Raw genomic sequence first — 15,008 nt, 5'->3', positions numbered from 1 at the left:
CACCTTCAACTGTGGGTGTGGCTTGACGGAAGAGGTGAGGGATCACGCCAAGGCCAGAGGTGAAGCTCTAGTTGGTCATTGGGAGAAGCTCAGTGAATCCCCAAGCTCAGAAACAGAGGACTGCTCGCAGAAACAGAAAAACAAAGAGACAAGTGTTTCAGTGAATGGTGGGTTCACTGGAAAACAGCAACATAGTGAGAATGCCAAACTATGTGTCAGCAGGCATGTGTTTGCTCTTAAACGGACCGACCTAGGGTTTAACACCTATCCACCTAGCTCTGCTGTTATCTCTGCTGACCCCTCCCAGAAACAGACACTTTGCTATACGGGCCCAACAAGTGGCGACTCAGATCCTCTTATCAGAGAGTGGCTACACCCTCAGGAGTCTGGTCAGCTGACCTCCACAAGTTGAATAAACTTAACCACTGCTTAGCAAACACCTGCATGACCGGTTGTTCAAGGTAGCAAGAGTGGGGGGGGGGGGGGGGGGGTATGGGTTAAATATTTTCAATAGGCCTCTGTATTGCCACCATGCACCAAGACACAAAGATACTGTAAATACAAGCTGACATGGCCTACAAACGGAGCTAATTACATCTCAGGCAGCAGGTCTACGTGCGAGGGGCATATGGCATGTTCGAATATGATACTAACATAAAGAAAGAGAGGTGATAAATACCATTACCGTTACAGTGACGCAGCATTACATGTCATTTTATTGTTAAAGCTGAAGTCAGCTGAGTGTCTGTTCCTGTATGTCTGTCCAACAAATGACTCAACACACAGAGACAGCTATGCTGGGGGGGGATGCTCAGCGCATTGCGAGCGAGGAAGGTAGGACGGCCTGATGAGAAAACAAGGAGTGGCGGGGCTTTAGAGCATTTCACAACTCTACAAGGAAATTCGTCAGAACAAAAACCGCTATTCGCGTATAGGGTACAGTCACGTAAAAGCCCCGGAGCAGTGACCTCCCACCTGTTTGGGGGTGGAGGGCGCACACACACTATCCAATACCACGCATGCCCATAAATGGTCAAAGCCAGACCTGGGCTGTTTTGTACCCTGCAGACAGACTGAGTTACTGATCCCCCCCCCAAAAAAAAATCAAAGGAAAAGCAAGATGGAAAAATACATGAGAAGGAGCAAAAGCAAACGAGAAGAGGAGGGGTAAGATAAGTAAAGTCAAAGTGGATTCAAGATAAAAGCTAATCTTGCATTCCTAACATTGTCTTCTGTCAATTCAGCACAGCAGCCCACCCACTCAACCGCAGCCAAATGACCTTGGTGTGACCATACAACACTTAATGCTATTTTGTAGCCCCAACCACACTCTCAAAGACTCTTGTCCAGCAACTTAACATGAGGACTGGATCCTTCCATATCGCAACTTTCGACAGAGTGACTAATCATCTTCATTAGCTTGTTACACAGTATCTCCTTCAGTAATGAGTGTAGCTGTCATTTATACAAGATGAATTATAAACTGTGATATTTCTTGGTAAGTGCATCCGGGGTTGTTTATTAAGTGCAAAAAGAGGGAACTTGCAGCTGTCCGTCCGAATGGGAACCTGGAGTAACGTGAACACATTTGTAAGCAAGTATGAGAAATGAAAAAGGGACTCGAAGCCGTAACTATGTTTTGTGCTTATCTGACTTCTGTCCTCCACTCGTCTCTTCAATTCAGCTGTTTCTGTTGGCCTTGGAGGTCAGTGGCGACTATCACAGAACAATGAAAACAATTGCCTCTGTCCCACAGCCAATCCACCCCCGCTTTTTTCTCTTCAACACACTTCCTGACAAACAGGATGTTGTTGATTTGACATCAGAAGAGAGTACAAGAGATGAGAGAGCTACCGTGGTTAGCCAAGATTCACTCTTCCGTTCTGTTGATAAACTGTAGGCATTAAAGTGCCTGTGTCACGAAAAAGCATGTTTATTTCATAATACACGCGGTATTTTATGCCCCTGAATGATATGGACCGCTTGGATGTGTGTGGAAGCGATCGCTATATTTATTTAGTTTTTTGAATCCCGCGCCATGAAAATGAGTGACTTCCGGCTTCGGACTTGCATTGAGGAGGAGGGCGCTGTGACGTGTACGGTAGAAGACGTCCTCTTCACTATACAGTGTACTGTTGTGTATGAAGACGAAGGATTCAGCTGATTTTGCGGATTAATACGTTTATTTTTCGCATCACGCCAGCCAAACGGCTGCAGAAAAATCATTCTGTGTGCGGGAGAGGCATATGCGCCTTTTTGGAGTTTCAAAAGGTTCCCATTCACCGTGGATATTTACTGTGGGACCATTGGACTTACGAGGAAGTGAGTAAACATCTTGTTTTGTATTATGTCAAATACGAATACAGTGATTACAAAGTAAACACTACAAAATTCCTTTAAACAAAAGGACTACTTACGTTTGATTATTGATAGGCATGTAAAAAGCTCTCCTCATGCTCATTAGCAGTTAGATGTTAGCACGTTAGCTGCACAACAACTCCAGCCACCCTCCTCCCGGGAACGAACTGTAAATTGCTCTCCGCCGGGCGGTTTGCCGATCCGCGAAGACAATCGACAACCGGGTCGTCATGTCAAATAATCCAGGCTAGTTACGTGTGATTTTCCACTTCGAAGACTTTGAAACATCCCTCGGTTCGGGTTAGCATGTCGGCTAGCTGTCACTCCTTCTGGTTTGTTTACATTCTCCGAAGCCGGGGAAGGGAAATGACATATGTCCGATTTAGGTGTCATAAAATATCGTTCGGGAGGTGCGACAGTAAAGGTGAAGTCGACAGTTTTGACCATTATGGAGTAATTTTGCCATGTCGTCTTGAATAAATGGATTTTTATTATTTCATATTCCATTTAGCACAAGATTGTTATTTGTCATGACCATGCCATTTATTTAGCAATTGGGGAAAATACTTGGATAAAAAGAATATCCTGTAAAAATATGGAAGTAAAGAGACAGAAACAATGACATTTTGCCGCTCTCTTCGTCGCGTTTTCCTCGTTGTGAATAGTTCCCCCTCGACGGGCTGACTGGTCCTTCTCAAGCCATTTATATAGCTATTGGGGAAAAATACTTGGATAAAAAGAATATCCTGTAAAAATATTGGAGTAGAGAGACTGAAACAATGACATTTTGCGGCTCTCTTCGTCGCATTTTCCTCGTTCTGAACAATTTCCCCTCAATGGGCTGAATAGTAAAACCGATGAGCCCAGTCTACCGCTGGCAGATTAAAAGACTAATTTCTCGTCATCTGCGCTTTGCTAAATTGTTGTATATAGTCGAATCGTCTCAAAATATGATTCTAATTCACATGATAATGCCATTTAAGATTTTTTTTCTGGTGTCATATGCTCTTTAAGCATCAGAGGTCATAAAATAACACTCGCAAATTAGCCAGTTTACACACAAAGATAAAGTTGGCTGCCACCTTTCAATGACTGTACTGTGGTGAGAAATAATCCCTGAGATGATCCAAGGATCCGGCTAAAACAAACAATCTTCATTTCACAAACAATTCTCAAATAATCGCCAAAGTATTTCTATAAGTATTTTCAAAGTAAATATCTCTTATTATTTCTATAAATCTATAATTTCTCCAATGAATCTTGGGATTTTAAACACAGAGAAATGTTAATTAAGGATTTATTGACAAAGGGCTGGTGAATTTGACACTCCTGATTTAAATCAATATCAATCACTGGATCACAAGCGAAAAGAATCAAAACAGAATTATAGTCCAAAGAAACTGAATTAAATCATATCATACAACTGATAAGAGTTTGTTGTTAATTAGAAATAATATTAATACAATACTGCATTTAATGTTATCCTGCGCATTAAGGCTGCACCTATCGATTATTTAGGTAATTGATTAATCTATCAATCAGTTCGAATAATAGAGTAATCGGCTTATTAACATTTAATGAGTTACAGAATAAATTTTAGGATATGTAAAACAAATAAACAAGTGTTTATGCTTGCATTAATATTTAGTTTGACTTGCTACACTTACAAAATAACAATAAATGCAAGTACAAAATCAAATTCCGGAGTTCTTCATTCTCTGCAGAATTGCACTTTCATTTCACAAAAGCAATAAATGCATTTAAAAAATAAATTAAAATACCTGATGATGATGGAAGTACTGTTCAACAAAAGAACAATTGGCTAACGTGCACAGCAAAAGTCCGCTAGCTTAAATGCTATGTAATGCCAACTTTTAATTTTTTTTTTTTTTTTTACAACGCTCTTAACAAATCCTTCAAACACATATTCACATAAAAAAAAACTGCTAAATATACTTCTAAATTAAATAATGAATGCATAAACAAACATAATAGCTCAATAAAAAACATAACTCATGTTGGTCTGAACAAACGGAGCAGATGCATTCAAGTTATGGCATGTTCACTGTTGCCACTAGAGGGCAGTATATGCCCCCACACCTAAATTTACTTTCAAAACCAATCATTACAATTAAAGATACACGATAATATCGGTGGCCGATAATTATCGGCCGATAATGGCAATTATGACGTCACACAGATAATCCAGATAATAAAAAATTCAACCGATAATGCAATCCGATAATTATATACTTGATTTTGCCTCCAAATGTGCACAACCGAAGAATTCAGCACGCCGCCTCCTCAACCCCTCCCCTCTCTGAAGCCCCTGAGGGAGGAGGGGCTGAGGAGGCGGAGTTACACGACAAGAAATAGTTGAATATTATGGCGGCTGTTACTAAAAAAAAAACGACGCTCTCGCCATTTGCGAAACATGTACCGCAGAAGTTCCAAGAGCCCGAAAGAAAGCGTCCTCATTCAAAATCACTAACCCAGCATCCATTTAAAACTGCATCACAAAGATTTTTGGAACGAATGCCAGGCTGCTGCTGCTAGCGGGAATGCTAAAGCTATTGTAAACACTAAGTTAAACTAGGGGCTTGCGACGATACAGAGTCTGGTTGTTTGGGAAAGCAGCCCAAGGCGGGTGGTAAACTCGCATCTAAGGCTAAACACCGGCACGGCTGGAGACCGATAGTCGGCAAGTAGCAGTCTTCCGACGGAGCCCGCCGCTCTGGCCGGTCCGGCAGGCAGCCGCCGCCGCCTCGCCGTCGGCGGGGCGGGTAGAGCCCGGTTCCCCGGCTTCAGGACCTCCGGCGAACACCCCGGTTTCTCGAGCGTTCCCTCACGGCGTGTGAGCAGAGCGAGGCCCCGAATACGCCGCGGCAAACCGGCCGGTGCGGGCGGATTATCCGGTACGAACGTAGCTGCCGCCGAGACGAGACACGATTTTTTTTTTTACCGAAATGACCCGAGAGCCAAAGCCCTGGATAAAAAAATAATGCAGTTTATACGACCACCATTCTTCATGAAAAACATGCCAATCACATTTTCACCACTACATTTGGAAAAGTGATGTCCAATAAGCAAGCTTATCATGACCGCACAGTGGTTAGATGATAATTTAAACATGGAGAAAACGAAGTCAGCCCGTCAATAATGCATTCAGTATGTAAAATGACGAGCGGTCAGATGACTTTGTAATGGTGCCTTTATTTTCGGCTTAACAAAACTCAGGCACAAAACAACACGCACGGAGATGCGAGCTCCAACTGCATCCAAATAGTACTGCCGTTTATCAGTTTAGCTGCTGTAAAGTGAATGTCGCGACTCGTGAGTGCCGCAAATGTAAACAAAGCGCTGCAGAATGGGTACATGACATCTCGCTCTTTTGAGTTAATCATTTTCACAGTGTGCAACAAAGCATATAACATTAGCAATCACTTTTCAAATTAATTTAACTTATTTGTCTGCTCAATTACAGTCACAGTAGATAATCTAAATTTATTGGCACTTATTAATTTAAATATGCACATTCCTGTTGTAATGAAATAACAATAATATTCTGTAGCCACAAATATTCAAAATCTTTTCTTCTTCCAAGTTTTTTTTAGGATTAAGTATAATAATTTATTGCTTAAAATAAAGCTGTTAAGATTATTTTCAGCTAGCTATTTTTCTTCCAAAGAAATCTGAAATACACTTGAAGCGCTGTCAGATTATTTCACTTATTTCCAATAGATTTACACTTAAAACTGACTAGTTTTAAGGAAGTGTGTTTTGCAGTGTATTAATGTTATGTTAGGAATGGCTTACTTTTAAAGGCATTTTTGTGAAACTTAGGTATTTACTCTGTAAGTAATTGTTGCCAAAAGTTTACCATTACACAATGTCAGACAATGTCATTATTTAGATGTTGGAATTGACGACTTGTTCATATTTTATGTTGAAAAAAAAAAAAGAGCAATAAATTATATTTTTGCACAGTAATATTTTCTTTTGTTTAAAATTTTACATAAATCTTTTAATAGAATTATCGGCTTGACATTATCGGTTATCGGTAGGAATGAGGAGGAAATTATCGGTTATCGGTATCGGTTGAAAAAATGTATTATCGTGCATCACTAATTACAATGTCACTCTAAACAAATCCTCGAAGCAGCAAAAGCTGATTCGACTCCTTACACGTGTATTTTTGGTTGAAATAAACAATTCAGTGGCTGCACTTCTACTCCCGACCACAAGTTAGCAGCGCGCAGCAGCACTGTTTTGCAGTCTGCTAAAGAAACAAATAGTTGGGCGTCGAGCATTGGTGGGATCCGGGACTAACACTTCGATTCTCCAAGAACCATTCGCATTTTTAAATTTCGATTCCAAGTTTCGATGCCCTGACCGCTGACCGGAAAAAATAGCTGCCGAACACCGCGTTGAAGACGCCACATGAAGTTTGTGTTTGTGCATTGCAACTTGATCTTAATCATGGACACTGTGCGGCGGCGCTCAAAAGTGTGGCTCAACTTCACAAAGCAAAATGACCAGTCAGCTCAGTACAACATTTGCAACACAGCGATATCATGCAAAGGTGGCTGCACAACCAATATGATTAATAAATTATTCATAAATTTACATAATTTATATATATATAAATGTACTCATGTCCATTTTGATTTGTTTATTTTCTAAAGTGATATACAGATGTTGCAAAATCATCATCAATGATTCAATCAAAATCAAGTGTGGTATCAGGATTAATTGGGATCGAATCATGACACTAATCGTATCGCCAGATATGAGGCAATACACACTCCTAGTATTAAAAAATTAGACTACCCTAGCATCTTAGAAAAACTGTTGTGTAACCCTTAAAATGTCGTCAAACATCGAATTTGAAAAATACACTACGTTTCATAGAGTCAAAATATCATAAAAACACATCCTACACCTTGAAAATGAAAAGACGACAGAAAATACAACATGGAAGAGTGGTGGGATTGTCAAAGAGGGCATTCTTTAAAGGGTAGTGCACATACACACACACTACTCGAACATCTTATCACATCACGAGTCTCAGTTTCACCTGATTCTGAACCATCAGTCAGCATGACTCACTCAAGACTGCCAGACATCCATGACCGATGGCAAATTGACAACAATATGGCATTTGTCAAACACATGAAATCCCGCAGCAACCACACTGTCAAAACTAAAGTATGCCATCTCTAATCAGACGGCAGAACTTCATCAGCGTGATGCCACTGGTGTGAATTGGAGACATGCATGTTTTGTAATGGGATTCAAGCTTCAACCCACTAATCCACTTAGCAACTCACAAACATACATGTTCATGTACATGCACAGACATGAGGCCCCTTCGGATTAACCTGCACACCTCGAGACACCACACACAATAACATCAACAATCAAAACAAGTTAACGGCCCAAGTTTACTGTGAAATTACCAATTACAGTACTATAGCTAGTGACTAATATGGCACTGCAAACATCCTCAATATATTGATTACTCAATAAGTGTCTGCTATAAGACATGACTTGCATTACAAAAGTGCTTCACAAACATAGGAACATACAAAAAAATAGACTGCGTTCAGTTCAAAGTGCGTTGTGATATAGACCCTACCCACCGACGTCACAAAATCACGTGCTCGCTGTATGGTTCCGCCCACTTGTCCGTCATTTTGTGTCTGTATTATCAATGGTCTCAATTGATCGAGCAATTTATAATGCATTTCATGGAAGACCCGGTGCTTTCGGATGCCGTAAACTCACTTGATGCGTTGCATAAAAGGCGTTATGTGGAAAAGCTTCCGTTTATCCATTCGCCAGATCCATATTTGATGCCTAAATCGATGTTTTTCGACCCGCTGTCTCCGCCGTATTTGCCTGACATCTGCTAGCTACCCTGAACTGTACAACTATCTTGTCCACACAAAATCAGCCTATTCTCACGAAAGTTTTCATGTCGTTTGTCAAAGGAGTTAGGGCTATTAATGTTTATATGGTTTAGCGATAGCACTCTCACTACATACATACGTGTATGTTGTCGGTGATTAGCCTAGCAATGATCTTAATTGTGGTTGTCAGCCCAACACCCTCTAAATATATATTAAATGCATCTTACCAGATATAAAATGACTACTACATAATCTGTGGTAATCGTTTGGAGCCCAGTTTTCTCGTCGAATTGCAGCAGCCCATCTCGCTCTCTTCTCTCCGGGTCTCTCGGAATCCGGTAGAACTTCAAGTCTCTCCGTCTTCTCCGTCTATCTTCTCTGTTATTGCAACCGACCGCCACACACGCCTTCACCATTTTGATTATTAATGTTAACGAGCAGAAAAACACGTCGTAAATAGGAGGAATGTACGTAGCCGTAACAGGGAAACATGATGTGTTGACGGACAATTGGGCGGCACCAGTCAGGAGGAAGGAGTTGTGACGTCACGTGGGTAGGGTCTATAAGTGACCCATAGTAGAAGCCATTTGTTCTCACTAAAGTTTCTTTGTGAGGGACTTATGCAAGCAGAGAAGGGTGCCGCTTAACTTCATGCTCACACAAAAAATGGCTCGAAACCTTTTTGAAAATTTTAAAGGTTAAGGCTAGAGAAGACACTGTTGAGGAAACCTTGTCAAAGAGTTACGGCTCATCAGTCTCATCAGTTAAAAATTTACAGCTAGTGCTGACAAAAAAGCAATGCTAAAAAATGATTGTAATAGACAAAAGGCAAAATAACACTCTTTATTAACAGTTAGAGACTGAAATTTCCTTTTGGAATACAAATTGTTCCAAAGTAAAGTAGTGTCTGCTTATAAATTCTAGGAAATTGTTATTGTCAATGCTATGCAGCAAGCACATTTGCTTTGAATAAAATTAATGTAGGATCATGTTATGTTATAGCAAGGTTGACAGATATCCCACCGATGTATTGCTTCCAAAACAAGTTTGTGCAATACCGACCCAACAGGTTCACAGAGCAATAGACTAACGGTCTCCAAACTATTCCACAGAGGGTGCAGAATTTCATTCCAAAAAAACAAGATGACATCTTTCACCAATCTAGTGTCTTACATAGGGTTGGGCATTGTTTGAAATTGAACAATTCTGGTTCCGATTCAGATTCCACGTTTCGATTCTGGTTCCGAACGATTCCCAATTCCAATTCTTTTAAGAGGCAGGGTCAAAAAAAAAATGCAAGGTCTAAAAAATTGCATAGTTTATATTAAAGTCTTAACTTGACATTTTTTCAGATTAAATGACCTTCTCACAGGGCTAATTATAACTTGTATATCAATATTAGTCTTTAAACTCGTGCAATTTTTTTCCGCTCGGCAGTCTGGGCATCGAAACAAGGAATCGAAATTTTAAAATTCGAACGATTCCGGGAGCATCGGTGTGTTAGAACTGGTTCCCATCGATGCTCGATGCCCAACCCTAGTGTTACAAGTGTAATCAGTTGACTGCAGTCAGGTGCTGCTCCTTTTAGCAAAAATCTCATAGCTTAAAGTGCCTGTGTTTGATCAGTTACAACAAAATAAGGACCAGTTTGGAGACGCCTGCATAGTTCTTCAGCTACAAAAGGATCACCAACGGAAAATATATCATTCTGTACACGCCTGTTCTTGAGAATATTTTCTGTACACCGTACACAAGTTATGACATTACACACTGGAAACGCAACCCAAATTTCCATGCAAGTCAGAAACAAAAACATATTAAAATAAAAATAAGACTCTGCACTTATCATTACTGCTGAGCGGTAAATGAAGATGGAACCCCAAGAGTGAATTAAATAAAAACATTTTGAAAAAAATACAAATTTGATACATAACTATGTTATATGGCCCTTAAATTGTAAAATAAGGTAATATTATTATGGAAAAGATTTTACAAGACAAAGGGATTTTTTTAACAATGTTTTTTTTTTTTTTTTCATAATGTCTTTTTCCATAATGGCCTGTTTATTTCATAATGTTTTTTCTGCACAATAATGTCATTTTTCAGCACAATTAATCGTGTTCTGTCAATCAAATAAATAAGGCGGAGTCAGTTAAGTGATTGGATCGTGGAGTCTGGTTAGCTGCGTTAGCATTTGGTAGTGTCACTTTCAGAGTTACTCAGAGAACTTGCGAATCAGTTATATAGAAGTGAAATGCATTTCATCAGCAGTGTGTCTTTGATGAGATGGCTTCTGAGATGGTTTATCGAAGCTACCAAATGCTAACGAAGCTAACCAAACTCCACGATCCAGCCAATCACTCAACTGACTCTGCCTTATGTATGTGATTGACAGAACACAATTCACTGTGCAGAAAAACGACATTATGGAATATGGTCATTGTGGTAAAAAAAATAAAAGCATTATGAAATTAAAATAGTTAATGAAAAACGCTTTTTATCTTCCTTATCATAATAATAATAATAATAATAATACCTTATTTTACAATTTAAGAGACATAATTTGTTATTTATATAAATGGAATTATTTCAAAATGTTGATCCATTTAATTATGACTTTTTGGGGTTCCATAGATGGACAGTTATGGTTTTCAATGGTTTATTTGCAACCGAAAGCACTACAACACAACTACTGTGACGCCAACAAAAAGAAACCAAAACATCTCGCGCTGCCCACTCCTCCCACTTTCCACTCCAGCTGCTGTGCCTTTAGGGACAGCCCAGAAACAACACTGAACACATCATCATTACAACCTGAAACATAGATGCAAACTAATTACATTATTATACTTATTTTACGTTAAATGAACCAGTAAATGTTTGGTTTTACGGACTTACACTGTGAACACAAAACCGCTTTTGGCGACGAGCGACGCGTTTCCGCATGACGACTTAACTTGAAGATATTCTTCGTTCAGGCCAATGTTTTTCTACTTTCTCCAATTTTTTATAATGTTAAGCTTTGTTTCCATGGTAACCGCTTTTCTTTTGGCTGTACATGCATAGCTAGAAGACCCAGCTTTCTTCTTCGGGGCCATCATGTGAAAAAAGGAGGATGAAAAAAGGCAAAGATCCTCCCGGCTGCTGCACAAATACAGGCAATCACTATGGACGAGCTAAGCAGAAACATAGAAGCTGGGGATCAAATGGTGTACAAGGCATGGGCGTCGTAAAGTCGAAACACCGCAAGTCTAGGACATCGTAACCTAAAGAACCCCTGTATTGACGAAGGTCAATATGTATCTACACTACTTTTTTATTATTGTATACAACAACATTACAAAACTTACATTTACATCATGTTTCAACAATGTCACCCTGCTTTTAAATACATTTGGTCCATCATTGCACACAGCCTTTCTAATAGCCCAAGAAAAAAAAAGCTTTCATTTGAGCAGCAAGCCTTGTGTGCACCGGCTCTTTCAACTGTTGATCGGTGGCAAAACGACGGCCGCTTAAATCATCGTTAGGTGGACTGGCTCAGAAGTTTACCACAAGCAAGGAGTGTGGCACTATCTATAAGCCAACATAGCATTCGAAGTCATACAGCCAATTTACAATCAATTAGAACAAAAGAGCAGATACTTATTGACTTATAAGTCAATTAGACATTTAATTATTATCTGTACATATATAAAGTTAAGTTCTAGTTCTAGGTATAAATTTATTCAGGTAAGGCAACTGAAAAAGATGATCGCTTGCATTGGTAACCTCGCAGCAGAACCTACAGCACTGTGCAGTTCAATATTGTTAAATACTTTCAATTTAAGATGAACAAGTTATGAGCAGCTACCTGTTGGAAGTGCAATTAAGAAAACATTGTTTTCCTTCTTCTCTATTTTGTTTATTTGAGTATCATATTAGAATTCTCTTAAACAAATGCAACTACATTAAGACAATTTAAACAAATTTGGTACAGTATGCACTTTTATCCCTGTTGAAGAATTAACCTAATATTTGATTGGGACTTTGCACGGGAAGATACAATCAAGTAACTCACCGATTTTGATAGAAACAGTAGCATAAAAGATATATTTTAAAGGGATATAATCAAAATGTAGTAAAATGGCTCATAATATAGTGGCAACAGACACTTCTCCCCATTCAGGCATCCCTATCAAAACAAGTTTTCTCAGGACCCACCCAACAGGTTCACAAACTAACAGACCAAAGCTGCAGGAGGACCACCACCCAAAAAACAAGACGTCTCAGTTTACCTCGCACGGCGTCCCAGGTCCTCCTTTACGGACGTTGTCGAGGTGATTCGATCGCCCGCATCCAACGCTGATGTGCAAGCGAAGCAAACACACGAGATAAGATATCTAGGTCAATGCACACAAGCACCACTACAATAGGGAACAAGAACAGAACCCAGCTGAGCTGCTAAACTAGGAGTCATGTGAGATTCTGATTTCCCATTTCAACAAGTCTCCGGAATCATCGAAACGTACGTTGGCCATATAAAAAAAAATGACTCCGCGAACAAAAGGAACGCCTGGGCTGCACGTTGTTGCTCCACGCAAACGGTGATAAATGACAACGTCGGACATCAAATCAGGCCCACTCCGCTCTTGGTGGCCGTGTGACCTGGTTCGGCTGTCGCCCTACGTTAGCATCACAATAACCCACGACGGCGGCTCGAGCTAACTTTAGCCTAGCAACCGCTCGGATTTAGCGGCCGTTTACGCTCGTATAGCGGTACATGTAAACGCTTATTAGTCGCTTTGAGAGTTTGCTGTGTGGCATTTATTGGCTGGAAGCGTTAAGAGTGAGCGAAAGGAAAGAAAAAAAGCTGACTTTGGAAGCGAAGCCTGCGTGAGTCGTATCGGGGGTCTCCCGATGGACATGACCACGACCACTCCTTTTACCAACGCTGCAGTGCACCCGCTATTTCCGCGACAAAAACACCAATATTATATCATTCATTAAGCTTCATAAACGCGCTTACCTTAACGCTAGAATATTCCAGGGTCCCTTCGAGTTATTCCGTTTGGTGTGTATGTTCTTTCTTCTCTCTGTTTCTCTCCTTCTCTGGCTTCTGGGTCAAAAGCTTTTCAACAGCTAGGCAACATCACAGAGTTTTCTATCAAAGAGGGGGGTGGAGCCTATTTAGCGGTTTACCGTAATTCTGAACAAAATCATGCATGGCGGTTATTTTAATTTACACATCCGTGTAATAGTAGTTGTATTTGTCTACAGTACTGATCTTTAGTACTCACTGGCAAGACAATTAAATGCACTCGTAGGAATATATATTTTTGATATAAAATTACACAAGAAAATCATGATCAAAGCAAGCTTGCACAAATCACTTCTCACTAATACAATGTAACATGATGCACTGTAATGAAGTGAACTGTGCATTATAAAAATACAATCCTACACACATTTTATTCATATCCTAACAATACAATGTAAGACAGATTGTACTGCCATGATGTGAATTGTGCAAGTGCACACTAGTACAAAACTATTACGCAGACCTGAACTCTTACTGGACGCTGTTAGACTAATTCATTTTGGCTGGGAGGGTCTATCATTCGCACGGCAGTGACACATAACTCAAGAAGCGTAAGAACAAATTTCACATGCACAGTTTTGTTAAGCGTTATGTTAAAGCTCCTAAATAGGTGCCACCTCTTTGATGGACAACTCTATGATGTCTCTTGGTGTGTACATGTATGTATACTAGTATATATGGTGGAAAATACTCAGGCGGCTTGAAGTTCCGCTCTGAGACCCCCAATTTGGCCAAATTTCAAAATTGTGCATGCGTAATACATCATTGGAAAGCTTAAAATCACTATTTTCTGGTGGAAGAAATTTTTTGAGCTGGAGGGCATTTAAAAAAAAAATTAACCCCTAAACCCTAACTCAAGGTGAGAGCATGAGAGAGCATAATTAAAGACACCATTATTTTAATGAGATATTATCGCGTACTTACCCAATTTTGATCCAAAAACTCATTGTAGCAAGTTATCACCAAGTGTCAAGATACAACTGTGAATGGCCACAGCCATACTTTTTGGGGAGTTTATTGGTGGAAGACGGTAATATAACAAGGGTCGCAATGCAGAAATCGCAGACGTCAAGGAGTGGTCGACATTATCTCTTTCAAATATTTACCCTTTTAAATGTTTTTTTTCCCATTTTTTCTTTGTTTGGATCAATTATTTATGATCTAAAATATCGGGGAAAATGTGACAGTAATAAAAAAAAAAATACAATTATGCGATAGTTATGAGGTGTCATGTACGAGACGGAGGACCCAGTTGCGTATCGCAGACACAGAATTTTATTGATGTTGACAGGCAAGGGAAAACTATCAGGTCAAGCGATAATGGCAAGTTGACATGTAAGGCTATGTTTAATTGCTAACGACCTGACACTGGATGTTGTCTGCTCGAGGCTTTTATAGTTTTCTCAGTTATTCTTTATGACATAATAAAGGACTTTGTGATGCATGAGTATGAAGCGACATAATAAAGGGTTTTGTGATGTATGAGTGTGGAGCAATATGATGAAACATTACTAGCTGAAATATTACACATGCAAGAAGATGAGACATTAATGGCAGAAACATTAATACATTAATAGCTGAAACATTAATACGTGACATGAGGTAGACATCTGTGACCTATTTACAGACACTACTTTTTTCATTGTGACGTAATTTGT

At 39.7% G+C, this 15,008-nt stretch overlaps 1 long non-coding RNA gene across 1 annotated transcript; it reads right to left on the bottom strand.

Annotated features, from left to right (window-relative positions):
• On the bottom strand, positions 1-14,437 carry LOC130924006 (uncharacterized). Its single transcript, XR_009064815.1, has 3 exons — positions 14,275-14,437; positions 13,279-13,413; positions 1-120 (listed from the first exon to the last, which is right to left on the bottom strand). It is a non-coding gene; the product is annotated as an uncharacterized LOC130924006 (long non-coding RNA).
• Between the last annotated feature and the right edge of the window lie 571 nt (positions 14,438-15,008).

Source organism: Corythoichthys intestinalis, chromosome 11 (genome assembly GCF_030265065.1).
Source record: "Corythoichthys intestinalis isolate RoL2023-P3 chromosome 11, ASM3026506v1, whole genome shotgun sequence".
Lineage (NCBI taxonomy): Eukaryota > Metazoa > Chordata > Actinopteri > Syngnathiformes > Syngnathidae > Corythoichthys > Corythoichthys intestinalis.
Note: the sequence above shows the minus strand (reverse complement) of the source record. Positions and strands in the feature narration are given on the sequence as shown.